Genomic DNA, 16,113 nt, shown 5'->3' with positions numbered 1-16,113 from the left:
AGTTCATCATTGAAACTTTGTCTAACAAACTAAATTCTCTCAGGCATAGTGTAACCATCTGGAAATATTCTCAATGTGAAAACTGCATATAGAAATGAAATTAGTATCTTTTTCTATGATTTCACCAGCTTGCAAGAGGAAGCTGGCAATTTTTCTTTATCATGAGCTTGATAATAACTATGTGCATTTTGATATCCCAGGATTTACAGAGACAAATACCGGACTTTAGTTTGACCAAGTTTTTATGTGACTCTTTAATTACGTCTAATGTTTCAACCAATTCCTAGGTGTTTGAAATTCAATAAATCTGTGTGTCAAAAGAAGAAGATTGTGTTTGTGTCACCTTTGTGACTCTGTAGTAAAGGTAAAGAGACCTTTCCCCAGTTTTTATCTATGGCCTGGCTTATGAATCTATATTTTGGCAATAGAAAAACATTATTCACCTATAGCCAGAGCTCACAGCAATGTCTTTGGTTCATTAAAATTCACTACCTGTACCCATGAAGGAGTTTGAATTCACGGAAGGTTTAGGAAGAAGCACCTGCTGGGTTGTGGAATTTTTCTATTAGCTCTGAAATGCTGCCATTGCTGAACATTTAGGAGTTTGGAGAATTTGAAGGAAAGGGAAAAAAAAAGGAAAAAAAGATAAAAGAAAATAAATACCTGAAGTCTACATAACAGAAGGAAAAGTGGAGTGAAAAAGAAACTACTCTTTTTTGTTTGTCTGCCATATTCGCCATTGGAATGACTTTGGTTACAAGGAGAGTAAGCCCTACTGTCTTTTTGAGAAAGTTCCTGCATATTCTCATTCACTGAAATTTAATAAGCAATTCTATTCCCAGGAAGACTGGAAAAAGAATTCTGTAAAGAGAAATTGGACTACTGCTCTGCCAGATTGCACCTCAAATTTAGAAGAGAAGGTCAAGGGGACATGGCTCTGAGAACTAACAGATCTCCCAGGAGCTGCTCTGCATATTTCTGCAGAGGGAGTAGTCTGAGGGCAAGTCACAGATACTTCTGTTCTTGAAATTTCCCCCAGATCATCTGGCAGGCGTCTGCATTGGGCTTTTCGTTACATTTCTCAGTACAGGAAAATCCTGCTGGATTATGAAATCATTATTCTATGAATCAAAAGTACAGGATTCCCAAATGAAGAGGAAGTTATAGATTGCTTGACCATTTTTGCTCTCAATGAGCATTTATCATCTGCATTAGCTTACTTAGGCAGCCAGATTTGGACAGCAAAGACTGGCAGGATTTTTTATTTAAAAGTATTTTAAATATTATATTGTGTAAAGCTGCCTTCTACAGACTTCAGTCTTGTACTAAAGTATATTTTATTTCACGTGTTCTTTATATACATATTTTTGATGCCATTAGGCTGAAATGTAAACTATATTCCAAAATACTTTATTATTTGTACTAACATTGACCTATACCTAAACCATCTACAAAATATAAATTTACATTGATTCTCTGTCTCTGGTCCCCAAGACAATTCAATTTTCTTGTTAAAACAACACATTCCCCATCAAGTTATCAGTTATGGCCAAGTATTTCCTATAATACTAAGGTCCACAATATAAAAGCTGTTATCAATGAGGGTTTGATTACTTTGGAAATGAAAATATCATTTTACACATTTGGAAGACTAAACAAAAGGAAGCACTGCATTGTACCCTTGTTTTTTTTAAAGCTGTTTTGTTTTTTTTTCTCCTGATCAGTGAGTGCCTGAAGTCCAACTTATTCTACAAGTCATTGGAATTGTTCTCTAATAACAAGTTTGCTGTCTTAATGAGTTCACAGGAGACCAAAGAGAAAGTGGGACACCTCATTTTAGGGCCAACAGTGATTTAGAGCACTCATTATAAAGCTGCCCAACACAAAATTAACTTTCCTATAAGGCCACTGTATTTTGGACTAAAATATGTTTAACCTCTTATTATTGAAGCCTTCTTCTGTTAGTGCTTTACGCTGTGAAAATAAGAAGGAAAAAATATATCTGTGAATAGTTGCATATTTCAAATATTGGTTAGAAAAATTTTTGTTATCCTAGAGAAATGTGGACAGTTACGTTTTCTGTTTGAAGGGGAATTTGTATATCTGAAATTTGATCAGCTCTGAATTAATAAAAAAACTTGTGCATTTCCTTTATATTTGTATATTATTAAAGTATATTTTATATAAACTCAACAACAATTCTCCAAGTCTTTCCTGACGAGTCAGTATTCAGACACTGAGGTATTTATTTATTCAAGGAAGAGGTCTCCCAAAGATATCCCAAGAACGGCAACTTCTTTAAAGCAAAGACAGCCAAGAAGGCTTCATTGTATTCAAGATCTTTGTCACAAATGTCAGTAGCTAGCACCAAGGAAAATTAATTCTCCTACAGAACTGTTATTACCGTAGCTTTTTCATTGATGTTGCAGGACTTTGCATATCTGAAAAAGCACAAAATGTCAGGACTTCATCCTGCCATCTGATGCACGTGGAGCAAGACCCCCCTCCCAGTTGAGGCAATAACAGGTCAGTGACCAGTCTGAAGGGAGCAATCCCATCCACGAGATAAAGAAGCTGCTCAGTACAGGCATAGGTAGGACATATTTTCCCTTAGAACATTTTCACCTTTAGTTTTCATGCAAAAATAACATAACCACCTCCTTTTTTTTTTTTTTGTAGCTTAATTGGCTTCTATGATGGGATATAACTGAGAAAAGCTACAAGCTGTGAGCTGGCTGAGTGACATCTCTCTATTGTATTCTCGTTTTGAAGGTGCTTTTATGAAATTGCGAGCCAACGTGATACCAGTTCTGCTAGATCTGGATACCTGCAATGCCTCGGCTCCTCACAATCCTACAGTTTCCTTCCCTGAGCCAAGTGATGCTGTTGGCAGAGGGAATGGACCTGTCATGATGATGAACAGCATCTTTTTACTTACCGCAGCGGTCACGGCCGGCACGCTGCCAGTGGGCACCAAAGGTCTTCCTCAGGAAAACGCGAACTGCTGGAGCAGATCGGCACAGGCACCGCTCCCCGCCTCACTTCTGGAGGGCTGTGGGTTCCCGCCGTGGCTTTAGCCTGGCTGGCTGCATTTACACTAATGGTATTTACAGAGCAGTAGGCTGGTAACGGAGTGCAAAATTACTAATCCAACAAATCGAGAACAGTAAGAAAGAAATTTATAAAAGCTAGCAACAAGGAGGTGACTGGGAAGGAAGAGTAAAAATGTAGAAGGTCTGACTTTTGGTATCTTACATTTATAAAAAAAATAGTTTGTTCTTAGGGTGGAATCACATTGCTCAGATGTGAGGCAGAAGCTCTCTCCAGACCTCCTTTGCAAAAGTTTTTAGGTTGATTAGCTCACTTTTACTTGCTGAGTCCTGATACAGTATCATATTTCTTCTGAAAATAACAAACCACACTATGAGAGCACTTAAAACGTTGAGGAGGAGATGAAGCTGGAGTTTGATGGAGTAGAAGGTCAGGCTAACAGAGGTTGCAAGTGTCACAGCTGACCTGTTTGAAAAGCTGATTGAAAAAAGTTGATTTAAAAGTGACACTTTGAGATGGGAGACAACTTGCGAAGCCCTAGAACTGGAAAGGAGAAACCACAGAAGTTAAGTGTCAGGGGTTTGGTTGTGAGGCCACTGAGGAAAGTGAAATGGAGAAAATGATGAGGTAAAGAGCTATGAAGAGGTGGGATGCTGCAGAGGGAGAAAATAAACACGTATATAGATGGATTGCAGAGAGACTTCCTGCCTTACTAACACTTGTTCATTGATTCCTGATATATTGCACTTACGAAGACTTAAAAAAGACCAGCAATAAATGTGTGGCTTGCATTGATAAATTAGGAGCCAAAGTCAAGACCCTTAATTATTAATTCTTATTTTTGTGCAATATGAGAAACGTGCTGGAACAGTTTACCTCCCCTGAAGAACTGGGGAAAATGAGGATCAGGGCAAGTGTTTTCCTTTTGTTTGCACTTTTTATTTTAGGGCTGTTCCCTGTATTCCTGTACCATAATTCAATCAAGCTTTGCACATTTGCTACTGATTGGGAGATAGCAATGCCCTGGCATTTCACTGGCAGACCAGTTAGCTGGGGAGAAATAAAATTATATTTCTGCTGAAGGCATAACTCTTCTCTGCATTCCCCCATCACTACCACTTTAAATTCCTTGATGTTTATTAATGTTCTCTGCTTTGAAGTGAGCTATCTGAAAATATACTAAATAATATATTGCTTTTTTTATACAAAGTAATTTACATTCATGATTTCCAGCAGGGCTGTAATGCCACGGTATTTTTCAAAAATACAGAGATACAAGATTCTAAAGTATTTGCAGAGGTTATCTGAAGTAGAGTATGCCATCCCTCGGCTTCCCTGCCTAATGCCAGTACTCAGAAAGGCAAGCTTTCTCAGTAGGGGGTATGACAGAAGTCTCAGGGATTTAAATATAGCTTAAGACTTTCAAGGAAAACTACCATACAATAGTTAGGGAATACTTTATCCAAACCAAAACAAAATTTCATGTCCATATCATAAGTACCATGCAAGTAAGCAAGAAAATAAAATTTACTTACACCAACACAAAAAAATGTGCATGCCAGAAGTTCAAATAAATGCAATTCCATATCTGAAGAGACATGTCTCTTCTGACAGTTCAGTTAACATTAAACAACATGTATGCAATTTATGGCAATTATGCAGCCCTGCAATGTGAACAGGACTACGAACATGAGAAATGTTGGTGTTTGCAAGGTCCAGACCAAACATAATCCTCTGGATTCTGTTCCATAGGTTTTTATGCACTTAGTACCCCAGAGCAGTAAAACACATGAGATACTTTGCAGTATGCCCAGTTTTCCTTTTCTGTGAGATTTGTGTTCCTCTGCATCCACTATTGTGTAGGAGCAACAAAAGAGAAAAGACACAACTAACACTGTGCTGTATATGTGATCAGACCTTTAGTCTTTCTGTTCTGGAACATATCAAGTTAAATGCCCCATTAGAATCATCACTAAATTGAGAGCTATTAAGTGTTATACCTTCCTAAGACACACTGAATCTTAACTATTCTAATAAATTTGTAAGATGCCATTTTCCAGTTTCGGTTCTTGCCTTACATTGGCTTTTGTGCCCATTTAGATTCAGAAACTAACATATTTTTTTCTCTCAATAAAGTTTCAGGGGTTTGAAAAATGACTTCTAGGCTTGCCCAGCTATTTTGTGCCTCTCCTGCACAGGGTACCTGGGTATCTACATCACAGGTAAAATGTGCCAGGATGCACAAACTACATAGTTCTTTATCTTCCACACCTACAGCAGCAATCTGTCAGGAACGCACAGCAGACAACAGTAATATTGCAAACCTAACAAACAGTGTCAGAAGAAAATGTAGTATTTATGCCCTTTCACACCTTCTCTATCTTTTCGTTTCTTACTTTATCACTTAACTGAGAAGTTAGGCATGTGTCCAAGCTGTAAAAGAATGCAGATTGAAATATTTCCAGTGTCATTGACTCAGCAGGGGAAGGTCCCTAGAATTGTTTTTATAAACAAACAAAACCACTTGAATATACTTCTTCTTTAATAAATCTGGTGAGTAATGCAAGTGTTGACACCGTATATGGGTCATTGCAATGTTCTTTCTGTCTTTTTTCCTGCATTTCTGTCCATACTGTATTTTGTATGCCTAACCGTGAAAAATCATTTCTAAATTTGTTTGATCGGTATTAAGACTTTGTAACATCATGCTTGATTTAACACAATTTATTGTGACCCTTCCTGCTGAGTTTAATCATAGCAAGATGCAGATTTCTTTCTGCTGGTGGTAAAATTCAGCACGGCCAGATTTGTCCCAAGCTCTGCACATCTGTTTTGCTAATCTATACTCTGCAGAATGACAAATGTAAGTCGTGTCAGTTATACCTTTTACTAGCTCCAGTGAATATATGCAATACAACTGAAGTGCTGCATGACAAACAAAAGTCAAAGGAGATTTTAAAGCCTAAAATGATATCGGTTCTCTAATTATTTGTGTGCTAATAATTACTAGATTTAGAATACTTGAAAGGAGTTGGAGAGATTTATCCAGTTCCCCACAGGATTAGACACCCAGACAGATCCTTACTCTGATTGTTTTGTGCGACAGCCCAGACAACCAGAAAGGCTGTTAAACTGGGCTGGTCAGAATTTGGTGGGAGATGCACTGGCCCTTGGAGATAAGTCTTCTCTATAACACTTTGCAAAACCACAGGACCTTGATTAAATTTTGGTACTGCTCAGAGTAGCCTGGAACCAGCTGGGAGGATCCTGCAGCGACAGGGTATTCAGATCAGAATGGGCCTTGTCCACCACTTGATGCAAAGAGGCCACCTTTCTTTTCAATTTTCTTGGTGGGTTTCTTTCACGTCTAGACATCCTAGTTGTAACACAGAGCTATAGAGTTCTACGTGCTTCAGCTTCAAATTGAATGAAATATTAAGTAGGGATAACTTAGTTGTGCTTTGTCATGTGAACTGTGAAAAATATCTGAGCTGGGAGCACTAGAAAAAAAAAAAAGGACAATATTTTTCACCCAAATATACAAAACTCTTCAGAAAACCCAATTTATTTTTCTGTCTTTCTTTTTTCCTTTCATATTTGCTTGCTCATTTACTTCATTATTATTGTTTATGAGATTTGGATGTTCATTTCACAAGGTTGGTTTTATCATGATGTCAATCACAGAGATTGTAACTTTTATTTAAAACTGGAAGATTTGTGACGTGGGATCCTTCTTAAGAATGATTTCAAAGTAAGCGTCTGTCCCATTTCTTAAACAGAAAGATAACAAGGGTAGATGAATTATTATTGAAGCCTTTTAATAGTTTGGAATGTCTGTTATTACTATTCTGTATCATTCTGAAATATGTAGCAGTACCAGCTAAATAAAAACTGAATTATTTAGTCTAATTTATGAAATCTCTGCACAATTTATACTGTAAATGAACACAGAGGACAACTTACACATCCTTCTTGATTCCGTCTGCCTCTTTATTAATCCTCTTTACATCCTCAATGGGTCTTATGGGCCTGAGGGTTTGTCAGATTAAAGATTAGCGGGTGTTTTATCTACAGGTTTTCTGTCAATGAATAATTAAAAACAATACACTCACATGAACGCAGCTTTCAATTATTCCTTCATACACACTAATCTTTCTTCTGTTTACCCCATGCAATCTGCTTCTATCGGTTTTCTATGTAAGCCTGAGGGTACTAAGTAACAATTCGTGGTTTTTTTTTCTTGTATTACCATCATCCATTAATTATCTACACACTTGCTGTTACACACAGTGTCCTCTCCTCCCACATGCACACAGAGACACGTGCTAAACTTCTTAAAACATCTTGTTTCAGCATTTCAATGACAGATGCCTTTCACGCAACACCCTATGATCAGTATCTTCCTTACAGCTATAAAACCGTTGCGGTTTTTATTCAAAATTCTTATATAGCAGTTGCAGTGTAGAGTAGGATTCTTTTAAGTATTATTCCTTTAAGTATTATTCCTTTTAGTATAAAAGTAAATCAAACTAAAATACCAGCCTTGGGAATGTATCCACAACAAGTTAAAGTGTAAAGCCTCTAGTCCACGTCTGTGAACAGGGAAGACACTGAGAGGACTTTGTGGGCCAACTGAAAAATGGCAAATGACAAAAGAAAAATCTTGATTAGTCCGTCTTTTTTTAATTATTTTTTTTTTTAATATTAGTTAAAACCAATATGGGAATTTCCCATCCAATATAACCTAAAGAGACTGTACACTTTCCACAGACTTCAGAATTACCTCAGACAATTCACGATTTTGCCCCAAAAGCTCAAATCTGTTGAAAAACTAAGATACTGCACTGGATGATGTACAGACTCAAACAAAACCATTTCTTTTTCTTAAGCTGAATCACAACATCCCCTCTGAGTTCAAACAGACTTTCTTCTCAGCTGAACTGCAGTTCACTTGTGGTTTGGGTGGCTCATCTTCCCACTGCAGGTCTGGTCACATCCTTTGCCAGGTGGCTCCCTCTTCCCTGGTGCTTGACTGATGCGATGTGTCACGGGTGACGAGTTTGGCTGAGAAGCCTGGCCCAGGGGCAGCATTACATGCTGTAGGGAGAAAAAATGTTGGGAAAACAAAATTTATTGAAGAAGAGTTTAATGATAAGTGAAGCTAAAGCTATTTTTGCTTAAGTTTAAGCAACCAAAATGATCATTTCAGTTCAGAAACAGCTGTGGTGAAACCCTTAGCTTTTACTGGAAGCAATGAAAAGAAATGTTTCAGAGAATAATTTTTGGGAAACTTCCATGTTTTCCATCATTATTTAGAATGAAAACAAATGTCAAAAATTTCCATGCAGTAGGGATTCCCATTTTCTGTGTTCTTACATTTTTAAAGGAATGTTCAAAAAGGAAAATATAAAAAGTGGTCTATTTTTAAAACAAAGATTTTTGGTTACCTTTAATATGAAAATATGTTTCTACTTCTCAATAAAAGACTTTATTGCAGTTTTTAAGAAGAAAGAAATATCAGGACATTTGTATGTGCAAATGCATATATGTACATACAAATGTAATGTAAATAAAGAAAATGAACGCGTATACTTATAACATAGGTGTAACAGCCAGGTGCAGAATATTTCTGTAGATAGTATTTGAACCAACCAGAACCATGGCGGGGGGGAGAGGAGGGAATCAAACCTATATAATAATCTTGAGGTAACAGGTTTCTTTTTTTTTAAAATATATCCACAATATTATATTCATAATTATATTCATCATATTCAAAGTATTATATTCATGCATTGCAAATTTACTGTTAACTTTATTGATGTTAAAACAAGAAAAAAAACCCCAAAGTTCAGTACTGATTTCTCTCGAGTAATCTAATTTATGTTAAAATTTTGCTTAAAGTCTTCTAAAAGAAAATGCTGTCATAATTAGTGGTAGTCAAACCTTATATAATCTAAGATTTAGTTGCCTTTGAAACAGTCAAGGAGGAAGTCTTGCAAGAAAGTTTTGTGGAAGGTTTGGTTAATTTTTTTCCTGAGAAATGTTTAAGAATTCTTAATTTTGCCTCTTTTAGAAACAATGAAATCATCTTTTCATCTGTGTTAAAAACAGCAACAACAACAAAAAACCCAAACCAAAATAAAAGAAAAAGAAAACATAATTTAACTTTCACATTTCTCACATTCTGAGGGGTGTGTGTTCATTTTTGTTTGTTTGCTTTTCAGTTAACCATATTGTTGTGAATTTGAAAAAGCTTTGAAATTTTTTTCAAGTTCATAATTTGGATACTGCTTTGAATCATTTTTATTCTCTCACAAACCAGTTATTTTGCTGTGAAGAAATACTGTAGAAGATGCAAGACATTTTACTTCAGTTCCATAATTTGGAAAACGACTTCTTTGTTTTAACACTGAAATAAATGCTTTGGGCTTGTGATAGTAATATCTATGTTTATGGATTCATGTTGGAAAGTGGCGTAGTGAATTCTCACCAGATAAAGTGTATGAGTTATGATATTCACACACTTAATTGTATGAGTTCATAATACATCTTATAATACAGTAGATTTTATATCTAAAGCACAGAAAATTCCTTGCTGTCAAGTTTTGCAAAGAAGAAATAAATTTCATCCAACCTATCCATCTCAGAGATGAACAAAATTGTGCTTAGCTTTCTTAGGAGGTCCCCAATGAAACCATGAGAGTAGGGATGCAGAGAGTGAATTTGCTTTGAAAAAGATAAAAAAAATCTTCTTTCAACGTGTCTCTGGAGATGACATTGGAAAAGAAACTCAGAGCTGGTCAATCTTTTCAGAGATTTCCCTTCTGTGAATGGTAATCCTGTAACTGTCTGTTATAACTCTGTTTCCTTGAAATTACATAATTTGGGGAGTAACCAACTGCCTCCTTGCTTCTGGCCTGACAAATTATGAATCCCAAGGAGCCAATAAAATGTGAGTTAGACCATATAATCTTATCCATACATGAGCAATACAAATCTCTCCTATCTAGATGGATCAAACTTAGCACCATGAATGTTTTGTATGCTTTGGGTTGGAAGCAACCTTAAAGATCATCTTGTTCCAACCCCCTTGCCATGGGCAGGGACACCATCCACTAGATCAGGTTGCTCAAAGCCTCATCCAACCTGGCCTTGAACACCTCCAGGGATGGGGCATCCACAACTCCTCTGGGCAACCTGTTCCAGTGCCTCACCACCCTCACACTAAAGAATTTCTTCCTAATATCGAATCTAAATCTCCCCTCTTTCAGTTTAAAACCATTAGCCCTCATCCTGTCACTATACTCCCTGGTAAAGAGTCTGTGGGAAAGTAACAGAAGATTGGCGAGGAGGACTGTAAACACGATCAAGTGACTTGCATGTGGGGTGCTGGAAAACACATAAAACACTAATTGTTGCTTAGTTCTGTGTGCTCAACAAGTAGGATGTCTGCACTTAGATAACACAGGCCTGGGATGGATTCAGGGACACCTTATTGAACATGCCTGAGATTCCTGACCTGCGGTTGAGGAGATCAAAGCACAGTGGAAAACTCTGCCTGCTAGAATCCTTGAAATACAGGCCCAAACAGCAAGTGGGAGCTCTCTTGCTCTCTCACTCCCTTGCTAACAAGGTCTCTCTTGCTAATAAGGACTCTCGCTCCGCGGTGCCTGCGTCCCCTGCTTGCCTGCCTCTGCCTGGGTGCTGCTTCAGAGGTTCCCTGATCCATGAGGTATTGAGATTAAATTTGTTCTTTGCCCTTAATCCATGGTTTTGTGGTTGTTCCTGTGTCCTGCCTGCATCGGCTCACACAGAGTCCCTCCTCATCTTTCCTGTAGTCACCCTTCAGGTACTGGAAGGTCATTATAAGATGTCCCTGAAGCCTCCTCTTCTCCAGGCTGAAAAACCCCAACTCTCTCGGCCTGTCCTCATAGCAGGCATTCCAGCCCTCTGATCATCTTCGTGGCCCTCCTCTAGACTCACTCCAACAGGTCCTTGTCCTTTCTGTGCTGAAGACTCCAAAGCTGGACACAGTACTCCAGGTGGGGTTTCACCAGAGCAGAGTAGAGGGGCAGAATCTAAGTGTCAATTCTATATCAGGAGGAATCCTTTGGTTTTTAGATTATCAAAAGAGTTGGTGGGGTGCTGTGACTTCCTGATGACAATGTTCATGGACCAAACCTCAGCTGGTGTGAGTTGACATAGGTCTTTGGGAAGTACTTTATACCAGCACAGGCTTGTCCTGCTGCTCTTGTTCAAGAAGTGTATCCAGTGTGAGCCTATGAGTCTACTCCAATAAATCTGTCAATGCTGCACGGCCTGAAATTAATTTGTAAATAAAACCACTGTAATTTCTTAGATTTGAAGAAATGGAAATACAGACAGCAGCTTACTAGTGTTCAGGAACATTGGACATTAGGAATTTTTTGAAGCTACCAATAGTTTCACAATATGGTAGTGATTAGTGTTGTTGTTTGCTAATGTTTTGCTGTTTTGTATTAAACCTGACTCCATTTTTACAGTAGCACTGAGGCATGTTTCTACAAAACAATTTTCCTTGAAAAGCTGTGAGATATGACTGAAGGAAAAACCTAATATTTCACTGCCTGAATAAATAGAAGAACATTTGTTTTGCTCTACAATGATGTTTTAATGCATGAAAACATATGTGTTTGAAGAATAGGTTTGTTCTACATGAAGTTCACAAGGCAGTTTGTACGACTTGCATGACTATTTATCTAAGAAAAATGGTTTACTACAGACAGAAAGAGAGCAGCTGGCAAAGGCTGATGTATCAATAGATAGCAAGACAGAGAGGTAGGTTCTCAGTGGTGTGAAATTATCTTCACAAAATCATAGAATGGCTTGGGTTGGAAGGCACCTTTGAAAATCATCTAGTTCAACCCAGGGACATCAGGCAAGGACAGCATCCACTAGATCAGGCTCAAAGATCCATCCAACCTGAACACTTCCACTGATGGGGCACCCACAATTTGTCTGGGCAAACTGTTCCAGTGTCTCACAACTCTCATAATAAAAAAAAATTCTTCCTTATGTCCAATCTAAATTTACCTTCTTTCCTTTTAAAGCCATTGGCCCTTGTCCTGTCACTACAGGCCAATGTACAGGTCACTACATCTGACTATTTTTGTGGCCCTTGTCTGGACCCACTCTAGCTGATCTGCGACTGTCTTATACTGTGGTCCCCAGAGCTGGATGCAGTATTCCAGACGGCATCTCACAAGAGCAGAGTAAAGGGGGAGAATCACCTCCCTCAGCCTTCTGGCCACACTTCTTTTAATGCAGCCCAGGATGCACTTGGCTTTCTGGAATGCAAGCGTATGTTACCAGTTTATGTTCGGTTTTTTACCCACCAGTATCTCCAAGTCCTTCTCCACAGGGCTGCTCTCAATCCATTCATTCCCCAGCCTGCATTGATACTGGGGATTGCCATGACCCACGTGCAGGACCTTACATTTAGTCTTGTTGAGCTTCATAAGTTTCTGATAAACCCTTTCCTCAAGCCTGTTAAAATCCGTCTGGGTGGCATCCCTTCCCTATAGTGAGTCAACTACACCATTCATCTTGATGTCATCTGTAGACTTGTTGAGGGTGCACTCAATCTCACCATCTGTACCGCTGATGAAGATATTAAATAGTATTGGTCCCAGTACAGACCGTTGAGGGACACCACTCATTACTGGTTTCGACTTGGACACTGAGCCATTGATTATGGGCACAACCATCCAGCCAGTTCCTTATCCATCTAGCAGTCCATCTGTCAAACAAATCTCTCTCCAATTTAGTGTCCAGAATGCTGTGGTGAACTGTATCAAAGGTCTTACAGAAGTCTAGGTAGATGACATCTGTAGCTTTTCCCCTTCTCCACCGATGCAATTACTCCATTATAGAAGGCCACTAGATTAGTCAGGCATGACTTGCCCTTGGTGAAGCCATGCTGATTGTCTCTAATCACCTCTCTCTTCCATATGTTTAGACATGTCTTCCAGGAGGATCTTCATGGAAGTGAGGCTGACTCGTCGGTAATTGCCTTTTTACCTTTTGTCCCATTCTGTGATCATCTTGACCACTAATTGACAAAGTATTATGTCACATTTCAATATCGCTTTTATAAGATGAAATGGAGAGAATTGTTAACAGCTGAACTGAAAACATTTTGTTCATTGTTATCTGAAACTGTTATACCCACTGAAGAGGATGTACTCACAGTGAAATTCCTAAAGGGATAGAGCAAGGGACACTTTCTCCAATAAGGGAAAAACAGTATTAGGTCCCCTCCTGGCAGAGACTGAGGGAGGGGTCAGAGAGCTGAAAAAATATTGTTTGAATGATCTTGACTTTCTCACATTTCATATCTAAGGAGAGAGAAAATGCGCATATTTATTCCTCACATGAACTTGCTCATATACCTGCACACATTTGCTGTTTAAAAGCATTGGTTCCACAAGACTGAGAACAATTATGAGAAAGAAAAGGGGCATAAAAAGACCGCAGTAAATGTGTTTGACAATGGTTTGCTACATAGTTCAACCCCAGTCTGAAATGGAGAAAAAAATGCCGCATTGGGTAGAAAATATCATTCTTTTGACAGGAAGTTAAAGCAGCTGTAATAAGAACTAAACTAGACAACAAATGGTGATATGGGTAATATGAGATATTTTTTAATGTATATCCTAAAAATTGTACAGTATAAAAAGCAAATGACAGAAACATTAAGGGGCTCAGTATAATTATAGTGTTTTCACATGTGTATCTGATACCAAATCCTATCCAGAAATAGTGAGATCACATCATATGCAGTTCATGTGTGCATACGAATGATCTCAGGGTGGGTGTTATACCCTCAATATATAGATCCGGGCAGTAAGGAAGGTGCCAGCTTAGACATAGCTGGGGCAAGTTTCCCTTCCCATACACGTATTTATACCAGCAGCTCTGTTCAGGAACAGTTTTGTTTTGTGTTTTTATACATAATCCTTAGTTAAATGTTCTAGTTTAACAAAGAGAAAGCTAAGGGGTGTCCTAGAGTCTGCAAATACCTGCTTAGGGAAGAAATATTTGACAGCTGAAAGTTCGTCAATTGTCAGAAAAAACATTGGCTGGAAATTGAAGAAAGATAAATGCAGAAAGGGGCACCTGTTCTTGTTTTGTGTGTTTGTTTGCTTTGTTTAACAACATAATCAACCACCAGAACAGCTTTCTGAAGAGGTAGAGTGGGTGATCGAATAGTACAAACTTTTAAACAAAACTGCTTTTCAAAAGTGCATCTCATATCAAGTGAGAATTAATTCAGCTGTGTGATACGGCTTGTGTTATACAGGAAGTCAAAACAACAATTCTTTCTGACTTTATAATATCTGAATCTGTCCTGCCCTACACATACAAGAGTAAACCCTGTCATCATCAGCTTAGTATATTCTACTTCTTCATTGTCTTAAATTATGTATTACAGAATAAAAAAACTCACAAAAGATCTGAAAATGTGATGGCTTGTCATTTGTCAAGAGACTTAATCTAACACAGTTTTATAGCACCTTTTGTTTCATTTTATAATTTCAAACAGTAATGTAGCCTTTTTTATAAAGTAGAAGGTATGATGCAGAAGAGTTTCTGGCTAATCTGAAATACATCATATGCATTATTCCATTTCATTCATTTAGCCTGTTGTATTTCTGTCAGTATATATTGTTATATTGCTATTTTTGCTTCACTTTATTCTGAAAATAAAATTTGAAAATTAAGAATATTTTAGTCTGCTGGGATTCATATTATATTCCCATGTAACCAAAAAAGCATCCAGCTCTGTCACACCTCAATTTATTATCCTAGGTTTGGCCATGTTAAAAATTGAACAGCAGCGGGTAAGAGATCATGAAATCAGATGAAACATGGGGTTGAATAGGCTTTTATGAGTACTGCAGATGCAGAATATAATAGAGGTTGCTTTGGTCAGTCATTCTGCTCAGGTTAAATCCTGCTATCCCAGCCTTTTCTCTTTTTAATCTATAAAATTCTCTTCCCTAAGCAATACAGACTGCAGGTTTCCTTGAAGTTATCTCTATATTTGCAGACACTCAAAAATGTAACTCACCATGGGCTGCATTCTGGCACCTCTTCCAGAAGGAGCCATCTGTAAACAAAGCCCAGGCTTCAAATTTTCCAGGTGTCTGTTAACGTATTTGCTGTTCTTCTCCAAACTACCCTCTGCCTAATGGACTCATAGCATCTCAAATTCAGCTGCAGACTTTGTAAATATCTATCTTTAGAGATTCTTTCTCAATCAAATGCAGAAAGGTTTTTGTATCTGGCTTGTCCATACCCAGAAGGACCTGTTAGCTTGCTGTGACACACTTGTTTTAAGGTCTATTGCAGACAGAATGTCTGCTCTTCCAGACCTAACATACTTTTTATTACATTACATTTAAGCAGATTTTCTCTGCATAGGAACTAAATACATCCATGAATTCCCACTGAAGAATATCTTCCTTTACACAGGAAGCAAAGGCTTGTGTCTATTCCTTAGAAAGGACAGATGCTTTACCATTTAAAACTTTGGATGGTGAGGGTCTGAGATTTTTTAGTTCTCTGCATACACGGAAAAACACATCAGAGAGAACAGTCACTGTGGTGTCTGTAGCTTTGTTACTGCTAAACACTGTGGTTTGTATTAACAGCCAAATAAAGCATGATGCAGGAAGGAGTAAAACCACAATTTCTCACCTTTCCCACAATTTCTCACCTTTCCCACAATTGTTGTCCCCAGAGGCATAGCGCCCTGATCTTACAGGAGTCATAGTGGTATCTAGGGAAAGGGAAAAACTACAGTAGATTTTTGCTTTTTCCAATATTTTTACTTTATAATGCTGTCTTTTCAGCAACATTAAATATCACTTTTATCACAACATTAAATATCATTTTAATGCATAGGTACACAGAGTAAGAATTTGGGATGACATCTTAAAACGACTATAATGATAGTCAATTGTTATAGTGAAGCAAGTTTATGCATGGCTTACCCTACATCTTTGTGTAGCATAATTG

This window comes from Numenius arquata, chromosome 3 (genome assembly GCF_964106895.1).
Source record: "Numenius arquata chromosome 3, bNumArq3.hap1.1, whole genome shotgun sequence".
Lineage (NCBI taxonomy): Eukaryota > Metazoa > Chordata > Aves > Charadriiformes > Scolopacidae > Numenius > Numenius arquata.
Note: the sequence above shows the minus strand (reverse complement) of the source record.